At 42.3% G+C, this 15,925-nt stretch overlaps 1 long non-coding RNA gene across 1 annotated transcript; it reads left to right on the top strand.

Annotated features, from left to right (window-relative positions):
* The first annotated feature begins 10,092 nt into the window (after nucleotides 1-10,092).
* Nucleotides 10,093-15,547, top strand: LOC140529622 (uncharacterized). Its single transcript, XR_011975620.1, has 3 exons — nucleotides 10,093-10,265; nucleotides 13,612-13,675; nucleotides 15,243-15,547. It is a non-coding gene; the product is annotated as an uncharacterized lncRNA (long non-coding RNA).
* The last annotated feature ends 378 nt before the right edge of the window (nucleotides 15,548-15,925 follow it).

Below are 15,925 nucleotides of genomic sequence, written 5' to 3'. Positions count from 1 at the left end.
AATAAGACTATAGAAGGTTACTTTCTTGGGGAACATGCATTTCCTCCCTTCCCTTCTGATGAGGAAGAACAATGCTTACCATCAGGCAAAGACACAGAAGTCAAGGCTTCTATATCCCAGCCCACTCAATGGGCTCAGGCCATGGAAGAGCTCAAAAAGGATTTTGAAAATCAAGTTAGAGAGGTGGAGGAAAAACTGGGAAGAGAAATGAGAGACATGCAGTCAAAGCATGAACAGCAGGTCAGCACCCTGCTAAAGGAGACCCAAAAAAATGCTAAAGAAAATAACACCTTGAAAATTAGGCTAACTCAACTGGCAAAAGAGGTTCAAAAAGCCAATGAGGAGAAGAATGCTTTCAAAAGCAGAATTAGCCAAATGGAAAAGGAGATTCAAAAGCTCACTGAAGAAAACAGTTCTTTCAAAATTAGAATGGAACAGATGGAGGCTAATGACTTTATGAGAAACCAAGAAATCACAAAACAAAACCAAAAGAATGAAAAAATGGAAGAGAATGTGAAATATCTCACTGGAAAAACAACTGACCTGGAAAATAGATCCAGGAGAGACAATTTAAAAATTATGGGACTACCTGAAAGCCATGATCAAAAAAAGAGCCTAGACATCATCTTTCATGAAATTATCAAGGAAAACTGCCCTGAGATTCTAGAACTAGAGGGCAAAATAAATGTTCAAGGAATCCACAGAATACCGCCTGAAAGAGATCCAAAAAGAGAAACTCCTAGGAACATTGTGGCCAAATTCCAGAGTTCCCAAGTCAAGGAGAAAATATTGCAAGCAGCTAGAAAGAAACAATTCAAGTATTGTGGAAACACAATCAGGATAACACAAGATCTAGCAGCTTCTACATTAAGGGATCGAAGGGCATGGAATAGGATATTCCAGAAGTCAAAGGAACTAGGACTAAAACCAAGAATCACCTACCCAGAAAAACTGAGTATAATACTTCAGGGGAAAAATTGGGTCTTTCAATGAAATAGAGGACTTTCAAGCATTCTTGACGAAAAGACCAGAGCTGAAAAGAAAATTTGACTTTCAAACACAAGAATGAAGAGAAGCATGAAAAGGTGAACAGCAAAGAGAAATCATAAGGGACTTACTAAAGTTGAACTGTTTACATTCCTACATGGAAAGACAATATTTGTAACTCTTCAAACTTTTCAGTATCTGGGTACTGGGTGGGATTACACACACACACATGCACACACGCATACACACATAGAGACAGAGTGCACAGAGGGAACTGAAGAGGATGGGCTCATATCTTAAAAAAATGAAATCAAGCAGTGAGAGAGAAATATATTGGGAGGAGAAAGGGAGAAATGGAATGGGGCGAAGTATCTCTCATAAAAGAGGCAAGCAAAAGACTTATTAGTGGAGGGATAAAGAGAGGAGGAGAGAGAAAAACATGAAGCTTACTCTCATCACATTCCACTAAAGGAAGGAATAAAATGCACACTCATCTTGGTATGAAAACCTATCTTACAATACAGGAAAGTGGGGGATAAGGGGATAAGCAGGGTGGGGGGGATGATGGATGGGGGGATATGGGGAGGAGGGAGTAATTTGAGGTCGACACTCATGGGGAGGGATAGGATCAAAAGAGAATAGAAGTAATGGGGAACAGGATACGATGGAGGGAAATATAGTTAGTCTTATACAACACAACTATTATGGAAGTCATTTGCAAAACTACACAGATTTGGCCTATATTAAATTGCTTGCCTTCCAAAGGGAAGGGGTGGGGAGGGAGGGAGGTAAAGAAGTTGGAACTCAAAGTGTTAAGAACAACTGTTGAGTAATGTTCTTGCCACTAGGAAATAAGAAATACAGGTAAAGGGGTACAGAAAGTTATCTGGCCCTACAGGACAAAAGAGAAGATGGAGACAAGGGCAGAGAGGGATGATAGAAGAGAGAGCAGATTGGTCATAGGGGCAATTAGAATGCTTGGTGTTTGGGGGGGAGGGGGCAAAAGGGGAGAAAATTTGGAACCCAAAATTTTGTTAAAATGAATGTTAAAAGTTAAATAAATAAATTAATAATAAAAAAAAAGATTGGAGAGGACTAGAAGAGGCTTCTTGCAGAAGACGGGACTTTAGGGGGGACTTGAAAGAACCAATGGGAACCCAGAGGCAAAGATGAAGAGGGAGGAAGTCCCAGCACTAAGGATAGTCAGTGAGAACACGGAATCAGGTGGGTCAAGGAGCAAGCAAGAAGACCAGTGCCATTGGATGTCAAAGTACATGGAGGGAGGAAAGTTTTAAAAGACTGGAAAGATGTAAAGGGGACAGGTTACGATGTGATTTAAAAGCCAAACAAAGGATTTTATATTTGATCCTGGAAGTAACAGGGAATCACTGGAGTTAATTGAATAATACAGGGTAGGGAGGAGGGAGGAAGAGGAGAGGGACAGCACAACTGACATGGCCAGACATGCATTTTAGAAAAATCAGTTTGAGAGTTGAGCAGAGGGTTGACTGAAGTGGGGGGAGGGATCCAGGGAGACCAACCAGCAGGATATTGCAATAATCCAGATGCATGAGGGTGGTGGTCATGTCAGAGGAGAAGGGGCTTATACTAAAGATGATAATAGTATAGAAACAACAGGACTTAGGGACTGATTGGATGGAACAGGGAACAGAAGTGAGAGTGAAGAGTCTAGGATGGCAATTAGGTTGTGAACTTGAGTGGAAAGATGGAGGTGTCCTCAGCTGCAATAGGGAAGTTAGGAAGATGGAACAGTTTGGGGGAAAAGATATATTTGCATGTTCAGTTTGAGATGACTCTGGGATGTCCAGTTGGAGATGTGAGACTGGAAGGGTCATCAGAGAGGTTAGGGCTGGACAAACTTACCTGAGAATCATCTGCATAGAGGTGATCATTGAATCCATGGGAGCAGATAAAATCCCCAAGTGAAATAGTATAGAAGAGACGGGAAGAGGACCCAGGACAGAGAATTGAGGGACAAACAAGTTTAGCAAGATTGAACGAAGATCCAGAAAAGGAGACTGAAGAGCTGCCAGACAGGAGGAATGGGAACCAGGAGAGAACAGAAACTTAGAGAGAAGAGGGTAATCAACTGTCAGTCACTGCAGAGGTCAAGAAGGATGAGGATTGAGAAAAGGTCATAAGATTTGGCAATATAAGCAACTTTAGAGAGAGCAATTGCCTAATGTTACCCAAGGTCAAACAGTCAATATGTCAGAGGCAGGATCTGAACACAGATCATCTTGACTCCAACCCATTATGACATGTGGCCAAACACAATCAACAAACCTTTTCTAAATGTTTACTATATGCTAGGGATTGTGCTAGGTGCTGAGACATGGAAGTAGGATGCTAGAAAGTGAGTTACTATTTAATTTAGACTCCTAAAACAAAGAAGGGTCATTGAGATCTCAATATCCAGGTTTGTTCTGCGGCATCTAGGCAGGATAAGACCCATAACCATCTCTGGGATAAAGAACTGCTTCATTCAAATCTCCTGGGAAGACTCCTTTATCTTATTGTCTTTGGCTCCTGAAGTATCACCACTCTTCATCCTTATGTCTAATCTCCTTCTGGCAATTTCTCCTCTGTTCTTCAGTGTAAAAAATGAATTGTTCTTCAGCATCACTCATGGTATCAGCCCACCTTTCTGATACATGCTGTGGGTACAAATGCACTGGGTGGCCTAGCACCTCCCCTTTCCATAAGGACACTCTTGGCTAGAAATGTCCTCTTCTGTGAAGGAGGTGAGAGAGTGCCACCTGGCCTCCCCCAGCTCCCCTGGTTCCATGCCAAGACTGGAGATATTGAATTCTCATCTCCTTTCCCCATTCAGCTCAGCTGTGTAAACAGGAAGGCAGCTGTGACCAGGAGCACCAGGTTCTGAATTTACACACCCAGGGTCTTGAAGGCGGCTTCATTTTCATTGGCACAGGGACCATTTGATTCTTGGAAGCCATGGGAAGATCATCAGTGGGGGGTTGGGTCCATCTCCCCTCTGTGAATAGGTTGAGGTTCATGTTTGGAATGTCAAGTTCTGGATGCCATTATTTGCATGGCCCAGTAGTTGAAATGCTCAGGGCGTTGCTCTGCTTATTGACACCAGGGCCTGGGCTGCCAGGCTGCCAGCCACAAACAATCTTGAATGCTTTCCATGCTATGGAGACCCAAATAAAGGCAGTTTTATTTTATTTTTGTTTTTGTTTTTAATTGAGTCAATACTGATCCCCTCTCTTCAGAGATGTTCAGTGACTCAGGGATTATGTAGAGCTGGAAAAGCCAAGAAAGGAACTGGAGGCGAGAGGAAGGGAGGAGAGGAGATGGGAGGGGGAGGTGAAAGGAGGAAGCTGGTTTTTCCCAGGGTGTTTTCTTGCTGCGGCTGAACTCTCCTGGACGTCACATATCCAGGCTAGAGCCAAAAGAAATGTAAGTCTCCCATGATCAGACTAGAATGCAAATGGGAGTCAGATTTAAAGATTACGTCTAATGGAAAGGGATAGAAAGGGCAGATGGGAGCTTGACAACACTTCCCAACTCTCCTACAATAAAGATCCAAGTTGGTCATAAGTTTATATCTGTTCATAATTGATTCCAGTCCTTTTCTTTCAGCTTATCCTACACCTTGCCACACCTTTCTCCCTCCCCCCGCCCAAAGGAAAACAAAACAAAACAAAACAGGACCAGGAGTATTGCATCAAATGATGTAAGAATTTTAAAATAATTTTAATATTTTACTATAATTTGGTGCCATTTCTATCTGTGCAAATATATTATAAATACAAATAATGATAAGCAGATGTTATAATTTTACTTTGAATAAAATTTTCATCCTACTGTCTCTTATTGCTGTTCAGTCGTTTTTCAGTCACATCAGACTCTCTGCAACCCCACTGGGGTTTCCTTGGCAAAGATACTTGAATGATTTGCCATTCCCTTCTCCAGCTCATTTTAGAGATGAGGAAACTGAGGCAAACTGGACTGAGTGACTTGCCCAGGGTCACACAGCTAGTAAGCGTATGAGGCCAGATTTGGACTCAGGAAGAGAAGTCTTCCTGACTCCAGGCCTGGCATCCTATCCGCTGTGGCACCTCCTTCCCCTAGTATATACTATACCTCTAGTACATCCAAATGAACTATGTCAATTTTCACACATTGGTTCTTCAACATATTCTTAAATTCCAATCCTTCTAGCATGAAGCAAAGTGCCCTGAATCCTTCTTGATCCTTGTAATCAGTCTACTTGGTCACACTTTCCCAACAGCACATTCAGACCCTTTCTTCAGATGTCTTGTGGCTCCCTTCCTGTCCCGCTGTTTGCATCAAAATGCTCCCAGGTTACAACCAATTGGGGTAAAGGAAGCATGATCTAGAGGAGGAAAAACACTAAATTGGAACTTAGGAGACCTGAGTCTGAGACTGTGCTCTACAGATCAGTAACAATGAGACATTATTTTCTCTGGGCCTCAGTTTCCTCATCTGATAAATGAGGGCACTGGACTGACCTCTAGCAGACATGTCAGATAACCACATGTACCCTCAAAACTCCCCAGTGTATAGACTAAAATGTAACTGGGAAATGATTAACAAAATAAATATAAAAATGACATAGATGATGTGAATTTGTAGTTTTCTAAGTCAACATGCTACCATTGGGAGCTGGGTCTCCCTCCATATGTAGCACAGAAAACTGCTGCTCCTCCTTTCCCCTGCTTGGGTGCAAGCTGGGTTATAAGTGCATCAATGTGTGTTGCCTAGTTGGCTGAGATCTTAGAGGAGAAGGAGAGCATCAGAGAAATAGTTTCCAATCCATCTTCACAATATCTCAGGGATCTGGAATTCTGTCCCAGTGATAAAGGCAGGAACAGATGTACCAGCCTGGGGCCTGAGCCAGTCAAGGTCTATCTCAGTCGGTGCCAGCTGTGTCCTTGGGCTGTGCTTTGAGGCTAGGGAAAAATGTGATTTTTAAAGAGGAATGTGATTTTAGAAGTGAGGTCCAAGCACGTATACCCAAGCACCCCATCGCTAGGAGATAGATTTAGAATCAATGGGTCTAAAGTTCTAAACCAACCCTTGATTTTACAGATAAGGAAATGGATTGACCTTTGCCCAAGATACCACAGGAATCAAGGAAAGGCTCAGTCCTAGGGCCCCCTAACTCCAAACCCAGCTTTCTTTCCACCATATTATGCTGAGTGAGGTTGCTGTTTGCTGTTGCTGGCTCCAAGATGGCTCAAATTCTTTAAAAAAAAAAGACTTCTTTTGGGACAGGGTCATGCTGAAGAAATGGAATTTAAACTAAGTTCTTCATAACTCCAAGCTCAGCAATCTATTCACCTGCCTTAAGTCTATAACATAGAATCCTATTGTCATAGATCATTGGAGATGGACCCTAAAGTACATGAACCCCAAGCCCGAATTTGCCAGATAAAGAATCTGAAGAGACAGGTGGTAAGTGCTTTGCTCAAGGTCACACAATCAATTGATGGCAGGGCCTGGACTGATTTTCAGCTCTGGAAGAAATTGAACTGTCATAATCCAGAAACCACCAGGCCTTGAAAAGATGGGGAGAAACCACCATAGGCTATTATATAAATAGCAGCTCCCCAGACAGTGACAACCGAAACAAGTTCATCTAGGTTAGAGAAAGGTCAGTAGATGCTCGGCTAACAGAACAAGGACACCACAGACCTCAGAAAGAGACTTCTGGGAAGGGTTTGAGGAACGTCTGAAGACAGAACAAAGGAACACTCTTTAGTAAGCCTCTTTATCATGAGGAGGGGCAGGGAACTCACAAGATGGGAGGCCTGAAGTGGATGAAAGCCTGGATCATCCTCACAAAGCTATTGGTTGTGTAGCTGAATTATGGTAATGACCACAAACTGATGGCAGAAGGGGAGAGGCACTTAATAGAAAGCATGTTCATCCTCCTTCACTCAGGAGGGTCTCAAGACTCCAAGTACTTGTATTTGATGTGTTTCAAGTCAAAACATTTCTCACATTATAGCTCTGGGATGGGAGATATAGGTCTGGCCAGAGGTTTTGGCTTAAAAACCACCTCCTACCATGTGGGAAAGTCACTTCTTGGTTACATAGAAGACAGGCCTGTCATCCCGCCAAGCCTAGACTAAATTCACTCCCAGCACTGGCACCAGTTGAGATAGAACTTGACTGGCTCAGGTCCCCGGCTGGTATCTCTGTTCCTGTCTTTATCACTGGGACAGAATTCCAGTTCCCTGAGATATTGTGAAGATGGATTGGAAACCATTTCTCTGATGCTCTCCTCTCCTCTAAATTCTCAATCAACTAGGCAACACACTTTGATGCATATGTAACCCAGCTTGCACCTAAGCAGGGGAAGGGAGGGACAGCAGCTTTCTGTGCTACATATGGAGGGATACCCAGCTACAACCTTCATCTCCCTTCCTGCTACACCTATAGGATTTATTACTTTGAACCAGCTGTGTACTGGCTGAACTGGCTGTGCCCTGGGTCATAATGACATTTACTACTCACTGACCGATCATACCTATCCTAGACTTAGACATATGTATACTCCCTAACATTTATTGTTTAACCAGACATTGATGAGAACAGCCTGGTATTCCTTAATCAGCTCTGACCATTAGTTGGCTTAATGACATTTCAGGCCTAAAACTATCCCTACCTGTAGCCTTCCCTTGAGCTATTTCCCAGTGAACTCTGGGGAAAATACCTGCACAGTAGATACCAAAAGTGCATGTTCCTTTAAGAACTTAATCCCACCCTGAATCACCTAGTTAGCATATTTGGCACATGTTTTACCAGAGAATATCCTATATAAACTTTTCCTGTATCCCTCTAAAGTTGCAAGTTCCCCAAGAATTCTTGCTCACTGAAAAGTGTAATAAATCTTTACCATCTTGACCTCAACAATGCTCGAGTCCGTGAATTCTGAATTCTTCTCCAGATAGCCCACACAGGGAACTCCAGTCTCAGAGTTCCTGTGCCTCTATCTTTCCAGCCCTCATCACCAAAAGACACTATACAGAATGAGGAGTGCTGAAAATTGAGTCAGAGGGCCTGGATTCAAATCCCACACCTGCCACTGATCACCTGAGAAACCTTAGGCAAGTAATTCAACCTCGCTGGGCCCCAGTTTCATCTCAACTATAAAACAGGGATAAAAATGGCACCTACCTCCCAGGGCCATTGTGAGCACCAAATGAGATAATACTTGTAAAGCATGTAGCACAATGCGGGGCACATACTAGGTTCTTAATAAATATTTGTTTCCCTCCTTCCTTCTCCCATCCCACCAGCTTGTCACAGATCAAGACATTCTAAGTATTAGTTACTCTTTTGCCTGAAGACAAAGAAAACTCCAGTTCAGAAATAAGTACATTCATTAAACCACTCTCAGCAATCAGTAGAACCAACGTGTCAAATTAATGGTAAATAGTATGGCCCTGGGGGAATAGGACCAAGGACAGCTCATCGATAGGAAGAGGACAAGGACCATGTCAGGAAGGGCAGATTCAGATAGGGGTACTGAGATGGAGGCCCTGGGCACTAGACAGGGTCACAAACTGCCAACTTCACAATTCGTCCCTCATAAGGGATCTATTTTATATCCATTTGCAGCAGCTAAGATGTGTTCTGGAGCTTTGGAAAAGAGTCATTTAGACGGCATCAACCTCTGTCGGCTGGCATTTCTCTTGCTCTTAAACCTACAGATTGTCTACCCATTTAATCTAAGAAAATGGAAACTGAGCAGTCCGAAGAAACTTTCCCCAATACTGAAACCAAGCCCTGATGAAGAAATGGAGGAGAAGCAGGCCTTTAAAAGATCTAGAAACACTGACGAGATGGTTGACCTGCGCATTTTGCTTCAAAGCAAGAATTCTGGAGCAGTGATTAAGAAAGGAGGCAAGAGTCATTTAAACAAAATCATAGAATCTCAGAGTTGGAAGGGATCTCAGAGGCCATCCAGTCAACCCATTCCTGAAACAGATTCCCCACTAGGCCACATTAGAAGAGTGACCATTCAGCTTTTGCTTGAAGGCCTCTGGGAGGGGGAGCCTGTTTCTCCCTGCCCCATACATCTCCAAGGCAACCCATTCCAGTTTCCTTATAGAGATATTTTTTGAAAGTCTTCCCTCATGTGAAGATTCCTTTAGAAAACAATAGAAAGATGCTGAGAGAAGGGAACAGAACCAGGAAAACATTGTATACGCTAACAGTAACATTGTACAATGACCAACTTAGCTAGAGTTAACCCTTCTCAGCAGTGCAAGGATCTAAGACAGTTCCAAAGGACTCATGATGGAAAATGCCATCCATATCTGAATGCAGAGCAAAGCAGACTATTTTCTTTTTGTTTTGCTTTTCTTTCTCATGGTTCCTCCCATTCCCTCTAATTCTTCTAAACAACATGACTGATGGGAAAGTACGTTTAATAGGAATGTTTTTGTAAAGCCTATATCAGATTGCATGTGTCTGGGGGATGGGGAAGGGGAAGAACATTTTAAATTTATGGAAGTGAATGTTGAAAACTAAAAATAAATTAACTTAGAAATAAAGAAAACAATAGATATTAGATATTCAAAACCCACAAAAATTTCAAAAAACTCATGGAAAAAATAACTATTTCAAGAAAGACTTTCAGATTGCATTAGTCAACTTCTTAGCATGTCAAGCACTTTTCAAATTTGATTCACTTGTTCATTGTCTTAATATAAAAAACTTCCATATAAAAACCTCCAAAACTTAATATAAAAACCTTTGCCATGGTATTTGTAAGAAACAAGCATCTTACCCAGAACCCCGGGAAGCCGCTGGTGAGGTAGGAAGAACTTTGTTTTACTTACTGCTCTCGCAGGAGCAGGCGGCTAACAGACAGGCGCCCCGCTGGGGCAAATACACCGCTTTTTCTTCCCCATGCCCAATTTCTATTTCCCTCCCTGGTTTCCCCATTGGCTGGGTACCCCGGGGCTCACAGCCTATCCGGAACGCCTAAGCACCCCACGCAATTCTCCGCCCCGGTGGCGTCTCCCATGACCCTGCTCCCTTCCTCTCACTTTCTTTATGATTTCCAGCTGCCTCCTGAGCACCTGCATCTGCTTTAGTTACTTGGCTTTTAGGCAGAAGCAGCAGCCTCCTTTTCCCCACAGTATTGACTTGGTCACATTCCTGGGCTTCCAAAAAGGAAATGAACAGAAGGGGTGGGGGAGAAGAAAGTGGAAGACGTGCTTCTAAGGATGTTATAAAGAAATAAGCGATGAGTGAGTTTTGCTTTTCTTAATGGGGAGAATGGAAAGGGGAAGAATTGATTATTTTAAATAATTGATTATTAAATTAAATTAATTTAAATTAAAATAAAATTAAATAATTGATTATTTTAAATAATAATGAAGAGTAGGAGTAAAAGTAGTAGAAAACCATATCAGCAACAACATCCCAGTTTGAGACAATCTGCCCCAAAACCAAGCCCATTAAACACATGGATAGTATGCTGTGTTGCTGTGTACGAGGTAGGTTCCAGAACTTTGCCCAGTCTCTCCCGGGTCAAAGGTAGAAAAGTAACCTGCCCCTTTAAGACACAGTCCTCCTACCATGTGTGGTACAAACAGCAAAATTCCAAGTGGGCCTGGACTTGCCGAGGATGTGTCCCAATGGGAGTCCCCTGGCTTACACAGTTTAGCACAAATGGAGGGACGTGAGGCACCAGCAATGCACACGGGTCAAATCATTCCATCTCGCTGCATTCAGGCAGAGAAGCAACTTCCAAGACTCCCCGGCCCGTTTAGGCACGTGGGCACATTTCTCCACACACTGGTTCATCCTCTTTGTGTGCAGCCCTGCCATTGTCCTGGCTTCCTTTAACTCAGAAGTCATGGAATGTAGCCAGGGGAAGCTGACTGAGTCCTGTGACCTCTGCCATCCCCAAATCCTACTCAAGGACTCCTACTCTGGGCCCAAAGCCCAGAAATGTCTGTGTTTGTTTTTTCCCAAGCAGTGAAGTTGGCTTTGGATTGGAGGGTGGAGGGTGGGGATGGACCTCCTGGGAAGAGAGCCTGGGCTTTCATTCACACCCACCTGCCCAAAGGGGTGATGGCACTCCCAGCAGATGAACTGATAGCAATTGAGTGGAAAAGGCTCGTAAACGAGGCTTTAAAAATAGAAGGCATGAGGCCCAAAAATAATTGGTTCCCAGGGACGCTGCCCTGTTTATGGGAAAAAGAGGCCTTGCCCCAGGGCACTGAACCCTGCTGGTTGCTCAGTCTGAGGAAACCCTACAGTGCAGCCAAATTGTTTTTCAGAAAGCAGAAAATAAGGCTTTGGTCCTCAGTGCTGTCTGATCCTACCAAACTGACCCTGGCTATCCTCCCCACACATCCAAGAGTGATGAGACCTCCACCTAGAAGTAACACAGTACGGGAGAAAGGTCAGCACCCCCACTGAGTAGCTTGGCTCCAGTTCGAATGCAGTTGGTTTTTGACAGCCTGGAAGGACTTTGCAGAGTCTGACATAGGGGATCCAAGAGGGAGAAGACTCAGCTCTCACAATATATTGCAATCCAAATTCCTCGGTTTCCTTGACTCTCAGCAGCCCTCAAGCTGGGTCTATGTATGTGCCAGTGGGTGTGAGGCAGGATGACATTTGCAGAAACTTGCAAAATATCAATATTTCTAATACTGTTTTGAGGTCTAAGGTAGATGGAGTCTACAAAGGCTTCACTCATAAGGTTTTGCAAGGGTTTTCCTTTTTATTTCCCTTCTCATTTGGGTGGGGGTTAGAGATGGGGATAAGGAAGCATGCCACACCTATCTAGCTATCTCTCCTTAGTATGACTCTTCAACTCCAAGCCTTTTAGCCAAAGGGCAAACAATCTGATTTTTAGCTCCCCTGGGACCAACATTCCTATTCTGATCACCATATAATCTACTCATAGCAACCTGTGACTAGACTAGTCATCTCCAACTCATTCTACTGACCTTTCCAATGATTTCCATACCTAATTTGTGGTCATCCTCTCTACTCCATCCCCCTGCTCCCATTCTCCCTTGGGTCTTCAACATTCATGTTGGTAGCCTCTTTGACAACCTAATTGAAAAATTCCATAACCTCCACAAATCCAATGGCTTTATTCTTAACCAGGCTCCAGCTACTCCTCAAATCCAGAGACCTCAGTTTCCATCTTCTACAGCCCTACACTGACACGGTTTTAAAACTTATCTTTTGAAACTATACCATAGTACCACCGCTGACATCCAGAACTTCAAAATATATGCTATATCTCTCCCAGCAGAATGAAAGCTCATTGAAAGGGTGATATTTCACTTTATCTTTGTATGGTCAGCACAATGGCTCACCCTCGTCAGCTATTTAATAAATGCTTGTTGGATTACATCCATAATTCCACTCTGGGACCCCAGCTTCCTGTGCTACTTCTCCCACAATCTCACTCTTTTCAAAACTTTTCCTTATTTTTATCACAACCCTATTTTAAAAATTTTCCAGGCAGGCTGACTCTGGATTCCAAGGAATGGCCAACTTCATCCCCTTTCCGATGAAGAAATATATTCAAATCATAGGAAACTAGTCCTTCTAGCCTTCACTTCCCTGGGGAATCTCTGAGCTAAAGGAAATTCCTAGACATATCAGTCTGCTATGATGATTCCATAGTCTGATACCCATGAAGATCACAAAAGAATAAGTCTTTGAAATCACTCTTGTCATGTACTAACGTACTAAGTAAGCAAGCAACAAGAGTGCCCCCAAAGTACACAGACAAGCCTATTTACTATTCACATAAAATTCCAGAGATGGCTCAGGAGGAGAAAGTGAGGCTGGTGACCTGCACAGCCCTCCCTCATTCAAAACAGAGTTAAGAACAAATCATGTCATCATTTCTCTGATGTTATGGTCCTCTTGGAAGACGAAGGATGAACACAATCTGTGCCTTCCCCCTGAAGACTTTTTAAAGAGGCCTATTCATTAAATGGGCATTACCTCACTTTAAACAAGTGCCTCAAAAGGCCAAGATCTCCCATTGCATCTTGGGCCATCTCCAGTCATCCTGATGAATATCTGGTCACTGGATTCAGATGGCTCAGGAGAAGAAAGTGAGGCTGGTGACCTTGCACAGCCCTCCCTCACTCAAAACAAAGTCAAGTGCAAGTCATGTCATCATTTCTCTGCTGCCATCGTCCTCTTTGAAAATGAAGGATGAACACAACCTGTGAGTAGACTGAGCTGCCTAAATGGCCACCCAGCTACCTGGGTAACTGGGTAATTCAGAGCCCTTTCGTTTCCTTCTCCTCTCTAAAATAAAGTAAATTTTGATGGCCAGAAGCTGCCCAGTTAACTAGGGGTACATTGGCTAGATGCCTTTGCTTTCCTTCCCTTCCTTTTCTTTTCCTTTCCTTTCCTTCTCATTTGACTAAGACCCCGTGCACTTTGAAGCCCATGGATTGAACAAGGGTCCCTGCCCAACCTCCACTCCATGGCTGTTTTGGACCCTCCTGGCTTAGAGTGAATGTCAATTGTAAGTTTCTCTTCTAAACAACCCTAGGGCTTCTGCCCCTCTCAGTGTGATTTACTATTTTTTTTTCTTTTCTGTTACAGGGGCCAAACCCTTGACTGATTTTTAAAGAGGCCTATTCACTGAATGGGCATTACTTTACTTTAAGTGAGTACCTGAAAAGGCCTTAACCTAAAGGACCAAAGTCTCCCATTGCATCCTGGGTCATCTCCAGTCATCCCGATGAATATCTGGTCACTAGATCCAGACGGCTCAGGAGAAGAAAGTGAGGCTGGTGACCTTGCACAGCCCTCCCTCACTCAAAACAAAGTCAAGTGCAAATCACATCATCATTTCTCTGATGTCATGGTCCTCTTTGAAAATGAAGGATGATTGCTTTAAAGAAATATATACCTCTATTGAGATAATCATATGATTTCTGTGGATATTGGTATTGATATGGTCAATTATGCTGACATGTTTCCTAATACTGAATCAGTCAAATACTGAACTATTCTTGAACTTATTTTAAAATTATTTTAGGGGGAGAATTTGTGAAAGTTTAAGTGAGTTCCTGCCTTTGCCAGTCTTCTTGGCTGCATCTTTTAAGCTTTAATCTTAAAAACTGATGTGTTTTTTTTTAATTTTGAGTTCTAAATTCTTTTCCTCCCACCTACCCTTTCCTCACTCACTGAGAAGGCAAACAATATATCAATTATACATGTGAAGTCATTTAAAACATTTTCATATTAACAATATTGCAAAAAAAATTAAAATAAAAAGCAAGAAACATAAAAAAGAAGTATACATCATAGGATTTTTTTAAATAAACATTTCCCATTATGCATTGAAAATTATTTAACAATGAAAAAAAAGAAAATGAAGGATGAACACAACAGAAATTTCTGGTTTCCTTCCATGTTTTCTTCTCTTCATCCTTTAATAAATCCTTTTCTCCTTCCCATCCATTACCTCTGGGCTTTCCCTAAGTTTGAATTAAGGGTCCTTTGTTCTTCATTCTTTCTAATACATATTCTGTCTTGATGAGTTGGTTCATCTTCATAGCTTCAGTTATCACCTCCAGGTAGATAACTTTCAAGTTTCTGTCTTCAGACCTGTTCTCTTACCTGAACTCCAGACCCATATTTCCCAGCTGCTTGATGAATATTTCCATCTCTTCAAATTCTTTAAGTCCACAATTTAACAAATGATTATTGATTAATTGATTGATTAACTTAGTGGAAAGAATACTGTACTGGGCATCAAGAGACATAGGTTTAATTCATCCCCTTACAAGCTGCGTGACCTTAGGCAGGTTACTTTGCCCATGCCTGGGACCATGACACATTTGGTTAGCAGACTAATTTTGCACATTGTCTAGATGGGAAACAAGGAGAACATAATCTCTTTAAAGGCAGAAGCTGCCTCACTTATGTATTTGGATGCCTAGTACCTAATAATACCTGTCATATTTGTTGTTGTTCAATCGCTTAGTTGTGTCTGACTCTCCATGACCTATGGACCATAGCATGCCAATGCTAATCATGGGTTTTCTTGGCAAACCTGGCATGTAGTAAGTGCTTAATAAATAACTGATGAGTAATACATGGATTTGCATTCCTAGCACCTAGCACAATGCCCAGCACATAGTAAGTACTTCATAAATGCTTTTGATTTATCGAGATCTACCCATTAGCTGATTTTCACATGCAGTTTCTTGGACTTCCTCTTTCAGGATCTTAGATCAAAACAGAAGTACAGGAAGAGATCCAAATTAAGGTGACCTAGAAAAGAGAAGAGTGCATGGTTACATCCATCCCGGAGGTGACATTCATCAATTGAGTCCATACATTCAACATCAAAAGTTTGTTTTCCCCCACCAGGAGGTCCTGTGCTCATCATGGCCCCCAACCACTGACATGACCAAAATCCTTGACACCAACTACCAGAGTCCCATAAGGACTCTTAAAATGAGGTTCATGAAGTATTTCTTTTTACTATTTTGATAATTATATTTCAATATTAAAAAATACAATCCTATGTGTTTTATTTTATGCATTTAAAACATTATATAGAAAAGTTTTTATAGATTTCACTTAAGTGCCAAAATGATGCATAACACACACAAAAGGTAAGTACTTCAGCTATTCAATTCTTACTTATCTGTTTGGCATTGCTTATCTTCTCTACCACTTCCTACAAGGAAGATATGAAGATGATTGTTGACATCTAGGGCAGATAGGATTATATACACAGTGCTGACTCATAGCAGGATGGAGACATTGCTGCACGGTCATCTAGTTGTTGACAGGTGCCAACCTGGTGTCCTGCCTAGGGACATGAAGGTATATGTGAATGACATACATCGGTTTGATCCTTCCTTCTGAATGAGTCTTGCTCTATTTAGTGCAGGAAGGA

Source organism: Notamacropus eugenii, chromosome 2 (assembly GCF_028372415.1).
Source record: "Notamacropus eugenii isolate mMacEug1 chromosome 2, mMacEug1.pri_v2, whole genome shotgun sequence".
NCBI lineage: Eukaryota > Metazoa > Chordata > Mammalia > Diprotodontia > Macropodidae > Notamacropus > Notamacropus eugenii.
Note: the sequence above shows the minus strand (reverse complement) of the source record. Positions and strands in the feature narration are given on the sequence as shown.